Consider the following 20,368-nt stretch of genomic DNA (forward strand, 5'->3'; position numbering starts at 1 on the left):
TGAATGAGCTTCTTCAGGTGCTGGGTTAATATGAATTACCTTTCTTCAGGTACTGGGTTAATATGAATTACCTTCTTCAGGTACTGGGTTAATATGAATTACCTTCTTCCAGCTGAGCCCATGCGCAATTACCGCCAATTCATATTCTCCTGGAGTCGCAAAAGCTATAAACTACAATATCTTGAACATTTATTTTGAGACTGTTTTGCTACAATTAGTCCTATTTAGATAACAATCTGCTGCTACTATCAAAAATAAGTTGGCGAGGATGTTTGCCAGCAAGCTATCAATGTGCATGATATATAACAAGTAGTTTAGAAAAAATGAGGTTAGAAAAAATATAAAACATGGATCAACAACGCTACTTTTTCAAATCATCCTACAGAGGTTCATCTAGGTCAGATTTCATTTTATTTACATGATCGGAAAGATTCTAACGTTTCTACAGCACATACAAGCACCAAAAAACTATCTGAAATTATTGCTTCAAAATATCACTTTTGTTTAAATATAACAGTGATTCCACATATTCCCTCGACACTCAAGATGTTTGGGAAAATTATTATTTATATTTTATTCTGTTATATTCCATTATATTTTTACTATAAAATATACACTGAGTGTACAAAACATTAAGAACACCTTCCTAATATTGAGTTTCACCCTTCCATTTTGCCTTCAGAACAGCCTCAATTTGTCAGGGCATGGACTCTACAAGGTGTCGAAAGCTTTCCACAGGGATGCTGGCCCAACTTGACTCCAATGCTTCCCACAGTTGTGTCAAGTTGGCTGGATGTCCTTTGGATGGTGGACCATTCTTAATACACACGGGAAACTGTTGAGCATGAAAATCCAGTAGCGTTGCAGTTCTTGACACAAACCAGTGTGCCTGGCACCTAGTACTATTCCGTTCAAAGGCACTTAAATCTTTTGTCTTGCTCATTCACCCTCTGAATGGTACACATACACAATCCATGTCTCAACTGACTCAAGATTTAAAAATCCTTCTTTAACCTGTCTCCTACCCGTCATCTACACTGATTGAAGTGGATTTAACACGTGACATCAATAAGGGATCATAGCTTTCACCTGGATTCACCTGGTCAGTCTATGTCATGGAAAGACATAATGTTTTGTCCACTCAGTGTATGTGTGTTGACTGTGATCAGGGCAGGGCAGGAGAATGTAAGTGTGTCTGTAATTGGGTGACTCATGAAACCAACTGCAACCATGTCTGTGATGAATTCAGCTACAGTGCCTTCAGAAAGTATTCACAACACTTGACTTTTTCCACATTTTGTTGTGTTACAGCTTGAATTTAAAATTTATTAAATTGAGATTTATTTTGTCACTGGCCTACACACGATATCCCATAATGTCAAAGTGGAATTATGTTTTTCAACATTTTTGCTAATTAATTACAAATGAAAAACTGAAATGTCTTGAGTCAGTAAGTATTCAACCCCTTTGTTATGGCAAGCCTAAATTAGTGCAGGAGTACATATTTGCTTAACAAGTCACATAATAAGTTGCATGGACTCTCTGTGTGCAATAATAGTGTTTAAAAAGATTTTTGAATGACTACCTCATCTGTGTATCCAACACATAGAATTATATGTAAGGTTCCTCAGTTGAGCAACCACAAGACCAGGGAGGGTTTCCAAAGCCTCCCAAAGAAGGGCACTTCATGGTAGATGGGTGAAAAAAAGCAGACATTGAATATCCCTTTGAGAATGGTGAAGTTATTAATTACACTTTGGAGGGTGTATCAATACACCCAGTCACTACAAAGATACAGGCAACTCAGTTGCCGGAGAGGAAGGAAACCGCTCAGGGATTTCACCATGAGGCCAATGGTGACTATAAAACAGTTACAGAGTTGAATGGCTGTGATAGGAGAAAACTGAGGATGGATCAACAACATTGTAGTTACTCCACACTACTAACCTAAATGACAGACTGAAAAGAAGGAAGCCTGTACAGAATAAAAATATTCCAAAACATGCATCCTTAAGTAATACTGCAAAAAATGTGGCAAAGCAATTAACTTTTTGTCCTGAATACAAAGTGTTATGTTTGGGGCAAATCCAATACAACACATTACTGAGTACCACTCTTCATATTTTCAAGCATAGTGGTGGCTGCATCATGCTATGGGTATGCTTGTAATCGTTAAGGATGGGAGTTTTTCAGGATAAAAAAGAAACAGAATGGAGCTAAGCAGGAAAAGCTGGTTCAGTATGCTTTCCGCCAGACACTGGGAGACGAATTTACCTTTCAGCAAGAAAATAACCTAAAGTACAAGGCCAAATCTACATTGGAGTTACTTACCAAGAAGACTGTAAATGTTCCTGAGAGGCAGAGTTACAGTTTTGACTTAAGATAAATTAGGAAAACTGTCTAAAAACATGTTTTTACTTTGTCATTAATATTTTACTATAATATTAAAGCTCACTATGCTTGGTTTCTGTCTCTTTAACTTGTTTTAAATTGTATTTTTGTGTTTTTTAAATCAAATGTTTACTCAATCTCATTACCGTAATGCTTCCCGGTCAATTTTGTAGGACTTTACATGCATTTAATTTATATGAATAACTAATATATTTAATTTAAACCAATTAAATATTGTTACAAGTGATACATATTTAAAGACAGTTATCGTTTCTGGGTATTCACATTACAAACTAGTCATATTTTAGACGACAACCATGTGTCCAAGCACGTGTTTCTCATTACTTAGAACATCCAATTGTGTTGTTTTTCTATTAGAAAAGTGTGATTTTGAGAGCGGAAACCTGAAAGAACAGGGACAAATCCGAAATCTGAACAACCACCAACCACCAACCCCTCCCCCATTACCACAACCCTTTTGCGTCCCACCACTGCAAAAAAAATTACATTACCATTTAGAATTTAGTATTTTTGAAGGCACATTGCACTTAAGAATAGAAAGTTTGTCTGATGTTTTCAGAACTCAAAAGTGGTCTTCTGTCAACAAATGTCCCAATCCTAGACCATGTGTTTTGTAGATCCAGCTGTATGCAAACAATCTAAAATGAATGGAAAAGATGAGCACCAAATAATTTCCAGATGAGGGGTGCTTATCTTTTCCAGTAATTTGGTGTTGAGGCATATAGCATGATGTTCTAATTGTTGGCATGCGAAGTGGACTCTTCTTGACATGACACTACTTTTGAGGTCTGAAAACATCTTACAAACTTTCATATAAACTGTGTTAAAGGGACATTACACAAAAAAAATTAAAGATGAATTGTCAAGATGAATACAAGATGATGCCGAAACGTTGGTTAGCCAGCACCTCTACTAACTTTATGGGGTGTGCGCCAGCTCATGCGTTTCACAAGATAAATAAACACCCCATGCCATTGATTGTGTAGAGCCTGCTGTATGCCTGAACACCAACAGGAAACGATTAACACCATATAATTTAAAGATCTTATTTGGTGCTTATCTTTTTCATTTATTATAGTTTTTTTTGCATCTAGGTGTATCTACAGAATAAATGGCCTGGGATGTGGACTTAAAGGGAAAGTTCACAAAAATTACAAAATCTGTTCCCTTATCCTGTAAGCAGTCTATGAACAAGGTCAGACAGCAATCCATGTTTGGGTTTGTTTGGCTGGTCACTGTCTCCAGCTTTTTAGCATTTATACCACAAAACCAATGTGAGTGAATATCCGTGATATTAGCATTTTTTGCATTTTATGTCCAAATCATCTTAAAGTAACTTTATTGAGCTATACAATACATTTTTGACACTTTCGGATGATTTGGACATGGAACGTGAAAATGCTTATTTTGGGAATATCCACTTGCGTTGGTTTTGTCCTATAAATGCTAAACAAAACCGAAGTGTGGATTGTTGTCTACCTTGTCCATTGACTGCTTACAGGGTAAGGAAACAAATGTACCAATGTCATTTAGTCATTTGGGTGAACTATCGCTTTAAGTCTACTTTTGAGACATAAGACTACTTTTGAAATATAAAAACATCTGACAAACTTTTTTTTAAATGGTGTAATGCCCCTTTAGATGTTGTGTAATAATGTAGTAGTCTAATAAACAGAACAATCTGATTAATCTAAACTTATTTTTTATTAAATTGGCAGATAAGAAAAGAAAGGGAGCTGCATCAAAAGGTGGAGAAGCATAGAGAGCAACTGTACAGAAATCCAGAGCTGTTTGAGGCGTAGAAAAGAAAGGAAAGAGAGCAGTAAATAGAGAGGAAAGTTGCAGGCAAGAGTGTTAATGATGACTCACTTGTCATTACAGAAAGGTTTGGTAACAATGCAAATGACATTGCTTTTTTACCTGTGTTGTAACACTGTAGTTACATTAGTAACACTGTACTCATGCTATTGCATTGTAATTGCATACTAATGGAGTTTAGCTGTTTATGTATTTACACAAGATTAATAGGGAGGGCTGTTCATAAAAAAGAGAGTGGCTATCATGAAATTGTATTTGATTAATTTCCATGTTTTCACAGATACCAAAAACTAAAGAGAAATTGACTTCTTAAGTCTGTGGCAGACTTGTCTCCTAAGAACCGAAAAAAAAACAACAGCAGAAATGGAGACACAATTCCACGAAGTCATATGAAATATAAAACTAACGCAGGCAATGTTAGATCCCCCCTAAAGGGGGGACAGCTGGTTGGAATTTGTAACTACGAGGGGAAGGGATTCACATGGTTAATATGGTTAACAATTATATTTTTTAGCTCTTGAAGAAATATAGGGGGGTATGAAGTACTGGGAGGGTGGGATATGGTGGAGCTGGTCAGTGGTGGGAGTTAATGATTAATGTATTGTTCTTAATGGTTAAAAATGATATTTTTTGCTCTTGATACTGTTTGCTCATTTGCTCATTCTTGAAATGCGGTCTCTCATCTACTGTAACATGGATCTCATTACCGAAATGCATCATCAATGATAAAATATTCATAAAATGTCTATTTTGCTCTTTATATACAGTGCCTTCGGAAAGTATTCAGACCCCTTGACATTTTCCACATTTTGTTACGTTACTGCCTTATTCTAAAATTGATTAAATCGTATTTTCCCCCTCATCAATCTACACACAATACAACATAATGACAAAGCAAAAACAGGTTTTTAGACATGTACGCTAATTTATTCACATTTACATAAATATTCAGACCCTTTACTCAGTACTTTGGCAGCAATTACAGCCTTGAGTCTTCTTGGGTATGACATTACAAGCATGGCACACCTGTATTTGGGGAGTTTCACCCATTCTTCTCTGCAGATAAAATAATAATAATATGCCATTTAGCAGACGCTTTTATCCAAAGCGACTTACAGTCATACATGCATACATATTTTTTTTTTGTGTATGGGTGGTCCCGGGGATCAAACCCACTACCTTGGCGTTACAAGTGCCGTGCTCTACCAGCTGAGCTACAGAGGACCACCTCTCAAGCTCTGTCAGGTTGGATGGGGAGCATTGCTGCACAGCTATTTTCAGGTCTCTCCAGAGATGTTCGATCGGGTTGAAGTCTGGGCTCTGGCTGGGATACTCAAGGACATTCAGAGACTTGTCCCGAAGCCACTCCTGCATTGTCTTGACTGTGTGCTTAGGGTCGTTGTCCTGTTGGAAGGTGAACCTTCGCCCCAGTCTGAGGTCCTGAGCACTCTGGAGCAGGTTTTCATCAAGGACCTCTATGTACTTTGTTCCGTTCATCTTTGCCTCAAACCTGACTTGTCTCCCAGTCCCTGCCGCTGAAAAACACCCCCACAGCATGATGCTGCCACCACCATGCTTCACCATAGGGATGTTGCCAGGTTTCCTCCAGACATGACGCTTGGCATTCAGGCCAAAGAGTTCAATCTTGGTTTCATCAGACCAGAGAATCTTGTTTTAGGTGCCTTATAGCAAACTCCAAGTGGGCTGTCATGTGCCTTTTACTGAGGAGTGACTTCCGTCTGGCCACTCTACCATAAAGGCCTGATTGGTGGAGTGCTGCAGAGATGGTTGTCCTTACTCCTTCTTGAAGGTTCTCCCATCTCCACAGATAGAACTCTGTCAGAGTGACCATCGGGTTCTTGGTCACCTCCCTGACCAAGGCCCTTCTCACTTGATTGCTCAGTTTGGCAGGGCAGCCAGCTCTAGGAAGAGTCTTGGTGGTTCCAAACTTCTTCCATTTAGGAATGATGGAGGCCACTGTGTTCTTGGGGACCTTCAATACTGCAGACATGTTTTGATACCCTTCCCCAGATCCGTGCCTCGACACAATCCTGTGTTGGAGCTCTACTGACAATTCCTTCGAACTCATGGCTTGGTTTTTGCTCTGACATGCACTGTCAACTGTGGGGCCTTATATAGACAGGTGTGTGCCTCTCCAAATCATGTCCAATCAATTGAATTTACCACAGGTGGTCTCCAATGAAGTTGTAGAAACATCTCAAGGATGATCAATGGAAACAGGATGCACCTGAGCTCAATTTCGAGTTTTATAGCAAAGGGTATAAATACTTATGTAAATAAGGTTTTTCTGTTTTTTCTGTTTAATAAATTTGTTACAAATTCTAAAAACCTGTTTTTGCTTTGTCATTATGAGGTATTGTGTGTAGATTCTGAGGATTTTTATTTATTTAATCAATTTTAGAATAAGGCTGTAACGTAACAAAATGTGGAAAAAGTCAAGGGGTATGAATACTTTTCGAAGGCACTGTATGTGTACCTTAAAAAAATATGAATAATAGTCTAAAACTAAACAAAAAATCCAGGTTATGAACATGAGACATGTTACGGTAATGAAAATATACTTAAAATCACCCCCCAAAAAATGAAATATGGTTTTAATAACTCCTGTATCTTAGGCAATTATTTTTTTTTAAATATTTTCACCCTGCTATATATTATTTTCTAACTTTACAAGTGTTACGGTAATGAGATTTTTCTGTGCATGATCTTGGAAAATGTGTAAAAAAAATCATTAAATCTGAACAGTTAAGTTGATTAATTTAACATATACAATAATTTGAGATGGTATTTCATCCATTACAAAAGAAAAAAGGTTTGTATTTTTAAAATGTACCAATAGTAGTACCAAGTTTGTGAAAATCACCCATTTAATAAACAAAATAACAAACTTTTGATTTAATTTGTACGGTGCAGCCATATAGCCTACAGTGGCTTGCGAAAGTATTCAACCCCCTTGGCATGTTTCCTATTTTGTTGCCTTGCTACCCGGAATTAAAATTGATTTTTTGGGGGTGTGTATCATTTGATTTACACAACAGGCCTACCACATTGAAGATGTAAAATATTTTTTAAAGTGAAACAAACAAGAAATAAGACAAAAAACTTGAGCGTGCATAACTATTCACCCCCCCAAAGTCAATACTTTGTAGAGCCACCTTTTGCAGCAATTACGGCTGCAAGTCTCTTGGGGTATGTATCTATAAGCTTGGCACATCTAGCCACTTGGATCTTCAAGGCAAAACTGCTCCAGCTCCTTCAAGTTGGATGGGTTCCGCCGGTGTACAGCAATCTTTAAGTCATACCACAGATTCTCAATTGGCCATTCCAAGACATTTAAATGTTTCCCCTTAAACCACTCAAGTGTTGCTTTAGCAGTATGCTTAGGGTCATTGTCCTGCTGGGAGGTGAACCTCCGTCCCAGTCTCAAATCTCTGCAAGACTGAAACAGGTTTCCCTCAAGAATTTCCCTGTATTTAGCCCCATCCATCATTCCTTCAATTCTGACCAGTTTCCCAGTCCCTGCCGATGAAAAATATCCCCACAGCATGATACCGCCACCACCATATAGTGTTCTCGGGGTGATGAGAGTTGTTGGGTTTGCGCCAGACATAGCGTTTTCCTTGATGTCCAAAAAGCTCAATTTTAGTCTCATCTGACCAGAGTACCTTCTTCCATATGTTTGCTTATTCTTTTCTTTAAGCAATGGCTTTTTTTCTGGCCAGTCTTAAGTAAAGCCCAGCTCTGTGGAGTGTACGGCTTAAAGTGGTCCTATGGACAGATACTCCAATCTCCGCTGTGGAGCTTTGCAGCTCCTTCAGGGTTATCTTTGGTCTCTTTGTTGCCTCTCTGATTAATGCCCTCCTTGCCTGGTCCATGAGTTTTGGTGGGCGGCCCTATCTTGGCAGGTTTGTTGTAGTGCCATATTCTTTCAATTTTTTAATAATGGATTTAACGGTGCACCGTGGGATGTTCAAAGTTTCTGATATGTTTTTATAACCCAACCCTGATCTGTACTTCTCCACAACTTTGTCCCTGACCTGTTTGGAGAGCTCATTGGTCTTCATGGTGGTGCCCCTTGCTTAGTGGTGTTGCAGACTCTGGGGCCTTTCAGAACAGGTGTATATATACTGAGATCATGTGACAGATCATGTGACACTTAGATTTATTTGACTAATTATGTGACTTCTGAAGTTAATTGGTTGCACCAGATCTTATTTAGGGGCTTCGTAGCAAAGGGGGTGAATTTATATGCACGCACCACTTTTCCGTTATTTATTTTTTGAAACAAGTTTTTTTTTTCATTTCACTTCACCAATTTGGACTATTTTGTGTATGTCCATTACATGAAATCCAAATGAAATCCATTTAAATTACAGGTTGTAATGCAACAAAATAGGAAAAACGCCAAGGGGGATGAATAGGCTGCACAGACCAGTAACATAATTACACTCAAAATATGCTATTCTATTGTTTTGAAATACATTTTGTTAGTCTTATAATGTTTTTTAGGACCTGCCTGAACAAATTAATAATGGGTTTCTTTGTGATGGTGTACATTCAATCGATTTATTAAAATAGATACCCACCCACATCGGCACATCACCGTTGCCGGCTGCGCACGGGATGTATAAAAGGTTTAGAATACTGTAAAAATGGGACCGTTTGAAAGGGGGTCATATACACATTGGCCAATTTTTTTTTTCAGGGAACATACAGTTGAAGTCGGAAGTTTACATACACTTAGGTTGGAGTCATTAAAACTAGTTTTTCAACCACTCCACAAATTACTTCTTAACAAACTATAGTTTTGGCAAGTCAGTTAGGACATCTACTTTGTGCATGACACAATACATTTTCCAACAATTCTTTACAGACAGATAATTTCACTTATAACTCATTCTATCACAATTCCAGTGGGTCAGAAGTTTACATACACTAAGTTGACTGTGCCTTTAAACGGCTTGGAAAATTCAGAATTCCAATTCTGATAGGCTAATTGACATCATTTGAGTCAATTGGAGGTGTACCTGTGGATATATTTCAAGGCCTACCTTCAAACTCAGTGCCTCTTTGCTTGACATCATTGGAAAATCAAAATAAATCAGCAAAGATATATTGTAGACCTCCACAAGTCTGGTTCATACTTGGGAGCAATTTCCAAACGCCTGAAGGTACCACGTTCATCTGTACAGACAATAATACGCAAGTATAAACACCATGGGACCACGCAGCTATCATACCGCTCAGGAAGGAGACGCATTCTGTCTCCTAGAGATGAACGTACTTTGGTGCGAAAAGTGCAAATCAATCCCAGAACAACAGCAAATGACCTTGTGAAAATGCTGGAGGAAACAGGTACAAAAGTATCTATATTCACAGTAAAACGAGTCCTATATCGACATAACCTGAAAGGCCGCTCAGCAAGGAAGAAGCCACTGCTCCAAAACCGCCATAAAAAGCCAGACTACGGTTTGCAACTGCACATGGGGACAAAGATCGTACTTTTTGGAGAAATGTCCTCTGGTCTGATGAAACAAAAATAGAACTCTTTGGCCATAATGACCATCGTTATGTTTGGACGAAAAAGGGGGAAGGTTTGCAAGCAGAAGAACACCATCCCAACCGTGAAGCACGGGGGTGGCAGCATCATGCTGTGGGGGTGCTTTGCTGCAGGAGGGACTGGTGAACTTCACAAAATAGATGGCATCATGAGGAAAAAATGATGTAGATATATTGAAGCAACATCTCAAGACATCAGTCAGGAAGTTAAAGCTTGGTCGCAAATGGGTCTTCCAAATGGACAATGACCCAAAGCATACTTCCAAAGTTGTGGCAAAATGGCTTAAGGACAACAAAGTCAAGGTATTGGATTGGCCATTACAAAGCCCTGACCTCAATCCTATAGAACATTTGTGGGCTGAACTTAAAAAGCGTGTGCGAGCAAGGAGGCCTACAAACCTGACTCAGTTACACCAGCTCTGTCAGGAGGAATGGGCCAAAATTCACCCAACTTATTGTGGGAAGCTTGTGGAAGGCTACCCGAAATGTTTGACCCAAGTTAAACAATTTAAAGGCAATGGTCTAAGTCACTGCATCGCAGTGCTAGCTGTGCCACTAGAGATCCTGGTTCGAATCCAGGCTCTGTCGTAGCTGGCCGCGACCGGGAGACCCATGGGGAGGTGCACAATTAGCATTGTCCAGGGTAGGGGAGGGAATGGCTGGCAGGGATGTAGCTCAGTTGGTAGAGCATGGCGTTTGCAACGCCAGGGTTGTGGGTTCGGTTCCCACGGGGGGCCAGTATGAAAAAAATATATATAATAAAATAAAAATGATAATGTATGCACTAACTGTAAGTCGCTCTGGATAAGAGCGTCAGCTAAATGACTAAAATGTAAATTTACTAATTGAGTGTATGTAAACTTCTGACCCACTGGGAATGTGATGAAAGAAATAAAAGCTGAAAGAAATAATTCTCTCTACTATTATTCTGACATTTCACATTCTTAAAATAAAGTGGTGATCCTAACTGACCTAAGACAGGGCTTTTTACTAGGATTAAATGTCAGGAATTGTGAAAAACTGAGTTTAAATGTATTTGGCTAAGGTGTATGCAAACTTAAGACTTCAACTGTAGCTCTGAAGACCATCCAGTTTTGATTCCTATTTGCCATATATTTTTCAACTGTGCTGTTTCACGAAAGTTCTGAACCTATATACATTTTACAGACACAGTACATTTTACATTAGTTATCTTTTCATTTTTAGGAAAAATGTTTATTTAATCCTTTTTAGAATAAGCCTGTAACGTAAAAAAAGGTGTAAAATTTCAAGGGGTCTGAATACTTTACGAAGGCATTGTATAAATAACATTCTATTAAATTGAAAAACTCTACGTTTTGAATCCAGCATTGTTTTGTGTATCAGTTCATAAACCATGTGCCATGGAATCGGTACATCGAAAATCTCTTCCCAACTATTTTGCAATATATATGGCATAGCTGTCCATTTTTTGGTCCTTCAATGAAACTGGTATACTGTCCAATTTTGGTCTTTAATGCAGGGCTGACAGACAACTTACTTTTTCCCCCTTCCGCTTGCCTCTTCCATTTTTGCAGTAATGCTGCAATTAGTTGGTTGTAATTTTGAGTTGAGCAGACATTTCCATATATTTTTGTTAGATGCATGTGTGACATAACTCCACTAGTCCTATTTATCATATAATTTACAAAGATTATACTTTTTTTTTTCTTCTCCAAAATATATATTATTATTTTTATCAATTAGCATATTTGAGTTTAACCATAATATTTGTTGTAATATTTGTTCTGTCTTTTCTGGTGGATTAAACAAAAATTGCAACCAACTTTCTATGGCTAAAAATAGAAATATTTTGGAGATGATTTCATTTTCAAATAACTGAAAGTGAGAGGTTGTAATCTGAATAAAGGGAAAAAGGCCATTCTTGAACACGGGGTGAGACATTCTTACTAATCTGCTAGAGAACCAGTTCGGATTTAAATATAACTTTTGTAAGACTGAAGCCTTTAGTGAGAGGTCTAATGCTTTAATATTTTATAATTTCTGCCCTCTGAATTCATATTCATCATATAAATAGGCCCGTTTAATTTTGTCTGGCTTGCCGTTCCAAATAAAATTTAATATTTTTTCTGCATATAATTTAAAAAAAGAAGTCGCTAGGTGTAGGCAAGAGTTAATCAGGGAGGTTTTCCACAAATAGGTATTTTTCTTTCCATGGTAGCAAGATCTTATCTATTTTTGCAAACTTTCTATTAAAATGTATTGTAGTGAGATCATTTATTTATTTCGGGATATGAATATCGAGTATGTCCACTTCACCGTCAGACCATTTTATTGGTAAACTACACGGTAATGTAAAACTTGTATTTTTTAGTGATCCAATACGTAATATAGTAGACTTAACATAATTTGGTTGTAATCCAGAGAGGTTAGAACAATTATCTAGATCCTCTACGAGGCTATGGAGGGATCCAAATTGTGGATTTAAAAGAAAACATTAATCATCAGCGTACAATGACACCTTTGTTTTTAAGCCCGGGATTTCTAGCCACTTGATATTATTGTTGGATCTGATTTTAATAGCTGATATTTCGATGGACATAGTAAATAGATATGCCAATAGTGGACAACCTTGTTTTACTCCTCGTCTGAAATGTTTCCCCAAATGACTTAATCTATAATGCAATTATAGATTATGTGTTGTAGAAACCTCCCTCATTAGTCATGGGGCAACTTACAGGTCCTTTGCAGACTGGCCATTAATATGGTGGTTGTGTTGATACCTGGAGTGGTCCAACCAAGCATTTGCCCTGAGATAATTCTGGTAAATGTCCCCCCCCAATCACAGGTTTTCAGCCATTACAGTCCAAACGTGTTTAAACTCCAAAGGTAGGGGAGTTATTGATTGTTTCCCTCGCATGAAGTTGAAATTCTGGCTCAGACAGTCTATTTAAAGATCCAGAGTCATGACTAATGCAGGTCGCCCCTGTCCTGAGAATACAAACTTGTTGATCTGGCCCTCCAAAGAGCAGATGATAAGTGGGGAAAGGGCACATGCATGCAACATGAATACACTAATGCACACTGGGCCTATGATGCCTCCAATTAGTGTTTGGCTGAGGAATCAGCTAATAGGAGACCTTCTCTAAACACCTGTGGGGTGCACAGATGTACTTATACTGCCGATGCTCAGTTTGTTATGTGTTGCGGTTATTGGAAAGTTTTTAATGTGAGTCAATTGTGTCTTATTTTGCTGTGTATTTGTACCTGGCTGTTTTTAATTAATCTCACAAGGTAGAGTTAGGCTGGAGGTTCTGACGTGTTCGCAAACAGGTGTGTCTGTGTAACCTGAAGTCATTTGATAGCAGGTCTGTGAACTACTGTTTCTAAAAGTTGATGTCGTTATCTTCACTCAACACCCTGGTTAGAATCAGGATTTACAAACAGCAGTAAAGTAATGCCAATGCCAGTCACAAACAGCATCACAAACAACAGTAAAGTAAAGCCAATGTGGCAGAGCTGTGAGAGGCTATCAACCAATCAGTATATACACCCGTTCTGAAAGGCCCCAGAGTCTGCAACACCACTAAGCAAGGGGCACCACCAAGCAAACGGCACCATGAAGACCAAGGAGCTCTCCAAACAGGTCAGGGACAAAGTTGTGGAGAAGTACAGATCAGGGTTGGGTTATAAATAAATATCCGAAACTTTGAACATCCCACGGAGCACCATTAAATCCATTATAAAAAAATGGAACGAATATGGCACCACAACAAACCTGCCAAGAGAGGGCCGCCCACCAAAACTCATGGACCAGGCAAGGAGGGCATTAATCAGAGAGGCAACAAAGAGACCAAAGATAACCCTGAAGGAGCTGCAAAGCTCCACAGCGGCGATAGGAGTATCTGTCCATATGACGACTTTAAGCCGTACACTCCACAGAGCTGGGCTTTACGGAAGAGTGGGCAGAAAAAAGCCATTGCTTAAAAAATGAAAATAAGCAAACACATTTGGTGTTCGCCAAAAGGCATGTGGGAGACTCCCCAAACATATGGAAGAAGGTACTCTGGTCAGATGAGACTAAAATTGAGCTTTTTGGCCATCAAGGAAAACGCTATGTCTGGAGCAAACCCAACACCTCTCATCACCCTGAGAACACCATCCACACAGTGAAGCATGTTGGTGGCAGCATCATGCTTGGGGATATTTTTCATCGGCAGGGACTGGGAAACTGGTCAGAATTGAAGTAATGATGGATGGCGCTAAATCCAGGGAAATTCTTGAGGGAAACCTGTTTCAGTCTTGCAGAGATTTGAGACTGGGACGGAGGTTCGCCTTCCAGCAGGACAATGACCCTAAGCATACTGCTAAAGCAACACTTGAGTGGTTTAAGGGGAAACATTTACAGTGGGGAAAAAAAGTATTTAGTCAGCCACCAATTGTGCAAGTTCTCCCACTTAAAAAGATGAGAGAGGCCTGTAATTTTCATCATAGGTACATGTCAACTATGATAGACAAATTGAGGGAAGAAAATCCAGAAAACCACATTGTAGGATTTTTAATGAATTTATTTGCAAATTATGGTGGAAAATAGGTATTTGGTCACCTACAAACAAGCAAGATTTCTGGCTCTCACAGACCTGTAACTTCTTCTTTAAGAGGCTCCTCTGTCCTCCACTCGTTACCTGTATTAATGGCACCTGTTTGAACTTGTTATCAGTATAAAAGACACCTGTCCACAACCTCAAATAGTCACACTCCAAACTCCACTATGGCCAAGACCAAAGAGCTGTCAAAGGACACCAGAAACAAAATTGTAGACCTGCACCAGGCTGGGAAGACTGAATCTGCAATAGGTAAGCAGCTTGGTTTGAAGAAATCAACTGTGGGAGCAATTATTAGGAAATGGAAGACATACAAGACCACTGATAATCTCCCTCGATCTGGGCTCCACGCAAGATCTCACCCCGTGGGGTCAAAATGATCACAAGAACGGTGAGCAAAAATCCCAGAACCACACGGGGGGACCTAGTGAATGACCTGCAGAGAGCTGGGACCAAAGTAACAAAGCCTACCATCTCCTTCCATCAGCAAGGGCATTGAAGATGAAACGTGGCTGGGTCTTTCAGCATGACAATGATCCCAAACACATCGCCCGGGCACCGAAGGAGTGGCTTCGTAAGAAGCATTTCAAGGTCCTGGAGTGGCCTAGCCAGTCTCCAGATCTCAACCCCATAGAAAATCTTTGGAGGGAGTTGAAAGTCCGTGTTGCCCAGCGACAGCCCCAAAACATCACTGCTCTAGAGGAGATCTGCATGGAGGAATGGGCCAAAATACCAGCAACAGTGTGTGAAAACCTTGTGAAGACTTACAGAAAACGTTTGACCTGTGTCATTGCCAACAAAGGGTATATAACAAAGTATTGAGAAACTTTTGTTATTGACCAAATACTTATTTTCCACCATAATTTGCAAATAAATTCATTAAAAATCCTACAATGTGATTTTCTGGAATTTTTTTCCTCATTTTGTCTGTCATAGTTGACGTGTACCTATGATGAAAATTACAGGCCTCTCTCATCTTTTTAAGTGGGAGAATTTGCACAATTGGTGGCTGACTAAATACTTTTTTTCCCCACTGTAAATGTCTTGGAATGGTCTAGTCAAAGCCCAAACCTCAATCCAATTGAGAATCTGTAGTTTGACTTCAAGATTGCTGTACACCAGTGGAACCCATCCAAATTGAAGGAGCTGGAGCAGTTTTGCCTTGAAGAATGGGCAAAAATCCCAGTGGCTAGATGTGCCAAGCTTATAGAGACATACCCCAAGAGACTTGCAGCTGTAATTGCTGCAAAAGGTGGCTCTACAAAGTATTCACTTTGGAATAGTTATGCACGCTCAAGTTTTCTGTTTTTTTGTCTTATTTCTTGTTTGTTTCAAAGTAAAAAATATTTGGATTTTCAAAGTGGTAGGCATGTTGTGTAACTGAAATGATAAAAAAAGAAAAAAGAAATCAATTTTAATTCCAGGTTGTAAGGCAACAAAATAGGAAAAATGCCAAGGGGGGTGAATACCTTCGCAAGCCACTGCATATAGCAATTTTTACCTCAGAAGTTGTCAAAAAGTGCTTTGCAGTAACCTAATTACATAAACTCTTCTATGCAGTTTTATTCAGATTTAAATAGAGACCACTGGGAAAATCAATGCCAAATAAATGGGTGTCTTTTCAACTGGTTGTAGTTATTTTCCCACAGTCTGACTAGTTGAAGTCGGAAGTTTACATACACCTTGCAAATACATTTAAACTCAGTTTTTCACAATTCCTGACATTTAATCGTAGTAAAAATTCCCTGTCTTAGGTCAGTTAGGATCACCACTTTATTTTAAGAATGTGAAATGTCAAAATAATAGTAGAGAGAATGATTTATTTCAGCTTTTATTTATTTCATCACATTCCCAGTGGGTCAGAAGTTTACATACACTCAATTAGTATTTGGTAGCATTGCCTTTCAATTGCTTAACTTGGGTCAAACGTTTTGGGTAGCCTTCCACAAGCTTCCCACAATAAGTTGGGTGAATTTTGGCCCATTCCTCCTGACAGAGCTGGTGTAACTGAGTCAGGTTTGTTCTGCCCACAGATTTTCTATAGGATTGAGGTCAGGGCTTTGTGATGGCCACTCCAATACCTTGACTTTGTTGTCCTTAAGCCATTTTGCCACAACTTTGGAAGTATGCTTGGGGTCATTGTCCATTTGGAAGACCCATTTGCGACCAAGCTTTAACTTCCTGACTGATGTCTTGAGATGTTGCTTCAATATATCCACATCATTTTCCTTCCTCATGATGCCATCTATTTTGTGAAGTGCACCAGTCCCTCCTGCAGCAAAGCACCCCCACAGCATGATGCTGCCACCCTCGTGCTTCACGGTTGGGATGGTGTTCTTCGGCTTGCAAGCTATCCCTTTTTACGTCCAAACATAACGATGGTCATTATGGCCAAAGAGTTCTATTTTTGTTTCATCAGACCAAAGGACATTTCTCCAAAAAGTACGATCTTTGTCCCCATGTGCAGATGCAAACTGTAGTCTCGCTTTTTCATGGCGGTTTTGGAGCAGAGGCTTCTTCCTTGCTGAGTGGCCTTTCAGGTTATGTCGATATAGGATTCGTTTTACTGTGGATATAGATACTTTTGTACCTGTTTCCTCCAGCATCTTCACAAGGTCCTTTGCTGTTGTTCTGGGATTGATTTGCACTTTTCGCACCAAAGTACGTTCATCTCTAGGAGACAGAATGCGTCTCCTTCCTGAGTGGTATGAGAGCTGCGTGGTCCCATGTGTCACGATCGTCTAATGAGGGAGACCAAAGCGCAGCGCGTTGAGCGAACATGACTTTATTAAATTAAAGTACTCACTACAAAAAAACAACAAACAACGACGAATCGTGAAGTCCTCAGTTCTAATGACTGACAAGGAACAAAAACCCACAACACTAAGGTGAACACTGACAGTTTAAATATGGCTCCCAATCAGAGATAACGAGCCGACAGCTGACACTCGTTACCACTGATTGGGAGTCACACGACCAAACAAGGAAACACAACACAACCAATACCAAACACAACCAAATGAACACACCCTGGCTCAAAATACACAGTCCCGGAGCCAGAGCGTGACAGTACCCCCCCCTAAAGGCGCGGACTCCGACCGCGCCTACACCCCAAATAGGGAAGGGCTGGGTGGGTATTGCTCCTCGGAGGCGGCTCCGGCTCCGGGCTTGACCACCACCCTACTACAATCCCCCCGTAGTGCCCCCAGTCCGATCTGACCCAGTTAGCTGGATCAGGACTGCCGACGCGCACCCCTGGCTTGGCGCGTGAGGCAGGAATGGACCGGACCTGGCAGACGATACGCACCCTTTGCATGGTGCGTGGAGCCGGAACAGGCCTCACCAGGCTGAAGACTCGCATCCCTGGCTTGGTGCGAGTAGCAGGAATGGGCTGAATCCGGCTGACGACTCGCACCCTTGGCTTGGTGCGAGTAGCAGGAATGGGCTGAATCCGGCTGACGACTCGCACCCTTGACTTGGTGCGAGTGGCAGGAACAGGCTGAATCCGGCTGACGACTCGCACCCTTGTCTTGGTGCGGGGAGCAGGACTGAGCCGGACCGGGCTGACGACGCGCACCACTGACCTGGTGCGGGGAGCTTGGATGGGCCGGACTGGGCTGGCGACGCGCACCACAGACTTGGTGCGGAGAGCAGGAACGGGCCGGACAGGGCTGACGAAACGCACCATAGACTTGGTGCGGAGAGCAGGAACGGGCCGGACAGGGCTGACGACGCACACCACTGGCTTGGTGCGGGGAGCTTGGATGGGCCGGACTGTACTGGGGACACACACCACTGGCCCTACACCGGGATCTGGAACGGGCCGGACCGGACTGGCAACACACGCCAGTACCTCTCGCCGTGCCTCTACTTCCTCCATCCCCTCTTCGACCAGTGGCCCCCGTAACCCGGCGGCCTCCTCCGGCAACCCACTGGACCGCTCTATCGCGGCCTCCTGCTGGTCCGACGTCGTGAGCCCCCCCCTAAAAATTTTCTGGGGTTCTCTCCTCTTCGTGGACCAGGCCTCCATCGTTCTCGCCAGACTATCACCCCACTGCTCCAAAGTCCAACCTCTCTCCTCTTCTCTTGGCTTGGCCCAGTCGAGACTCCTACTCAACTGCTCCCAAGTCCATCCTCTCTCTTCTTCATGCTGCTTGATCTGGTTAAGGTGGGTTTTTCTGTCACGATCGTCTAATGAGGGAGACCAAAGCGCAGCGCGTTGAGCGAACATGACTTTATTAAATTAAAGTACTCACTACAAAAAAACAACAAACAACGACGAATCGTGAAGTCCTCAGTTCTAATGACTGACAAGGAACAAAAACCCACAACACTAAGGTGAACACTGACAGTTTAAATATGGCTCCCAATCAGAGATAACGAGCCGACAGCTGACACTCGTTACCACTGATTGGGAGTCACACGACCAAACAAGGAAACACAACACAACCAATACCAAACACAACCAAATGAACACACCCTGGCTCAAAATACACAGTCCCGGAGCCAGAGCGTGACACCATGGTGTTTATACTTGCGTACTATTGTTTGTACAGATGAACGTGGTACCTTCAGGCATTTGGAAATTGCTCCCAAGGATGAACCAGACTTGTGGAGGTCTACAATTATTTTTCTGAGGTCTTGGCTGATTTATTTTAATTTTTCCATGATGTCAAGCAAAGAGGCAATGAGTTTGAAGGTAGGCCTTGAAATACATCCACAGGTACATTGACTCAAATGATGTCGAGTTTTAATGACGCCAACCTAAGTGTATGTAAACTTCCGACTTCAACTGTATCTAAAGCTGGTCCTCTGTAGCTCAGCTGGTAGTCTGTAGCTCAGCTGGTAGAGCACGGCGCTTGTAACGCCAAGGTAGTGGGTTCGATCCCCGGGACCACCCATACACAAAAAATGTATGCACACATGACTGTAAGTCGCTTTGGATAAAAGCGTCTGCTAAATATTATATTATTATTATATTATAAAGCTGCTAGCTCCAGATCTATCATACAGTCTGAGCTGTGCTAGCTGTCTCGCATGGTCGAACTTCCAGCTTTCAGCCCCAGCCAACTTCATTACCACCATATCATTACAAAACAAATCCACACTGTTGAGCCGAGAAAATGAACCAGATCAAATTAATTTATGTTTATATATGTGCGAGTCATTTGGCGTGCCAGGCTTCTCGGGGTGAAATTATTTCCCGTCTATGGATTAGTGCACAAACGAGGACCTCTCTCTCTCTCTTTCTCGCTATCGCACCGCTCTCTCTTTAATAAGCTCTTTGCTGTATTGAGAACCTGTTTGCGCTGCTTGCCACAGCTTATTTGCATCACAAATTCCACACGGTTCTCTGAAAATGCACTGCATGAAACAAATGCTAATGTATTCATTTCCTGCTTATAGAAAATAGATCTTTGGACTTTACAGATCTAGAGTGCTATGTGTAAATACTGGGGCTGATTTGGAATGGAATGGCAGCTACCATTACTACAAGAAAAGTGACACTTTAAGATAAAGCATTGACTGCTGGTGACACAAGCACACATTTCAGAACTGTTTCTATTTCATATTTTCCATTTCACCCAATCATCTGAGATGTGTGTGAGATTTGATATATTAGTTGCTGTTTTCCTGGCTCTCCTCCAGTGAAATGCTGGTGTTTTGAAACAAACATTTCCTGCTGTTTACGCGACTATGTTTTTTGACAGGAAAGAGATTCTGTGGTTTTTATTTTCTCCCTTAAACTTGAAAGAAAAGCCACATTGAGAGCTACAAACAAACTTCAGGGAGATAAACTTAAAAAATCTAACTTTAAAGGGTAAATCCGCAGTTGCTACATTCATTTTTGAATCTGAAATAAGTGATGGATTTGCATATCATTTCAGTGACAACATGAACAAAAATCCTTTAATTGTGCATTTTAGGTGAGATGGAAAATGTATTTCCTGAAAATTGCAAACCAGCTGTATGGC

The sequence above is a fragment of the Coregonus lavaretus genome (assembly GCF_964263955.1).
Source record: "Coregonus lavaretus genome assembly, chromosome: 1".
In the NCBI taxonomy this organism is placed as follows: Eukaryota; Metazoa; Chordata; class Actinopteri; order Salmoniformes; family Salmonidae; genus Coregonus; species Coregonus lavaretus.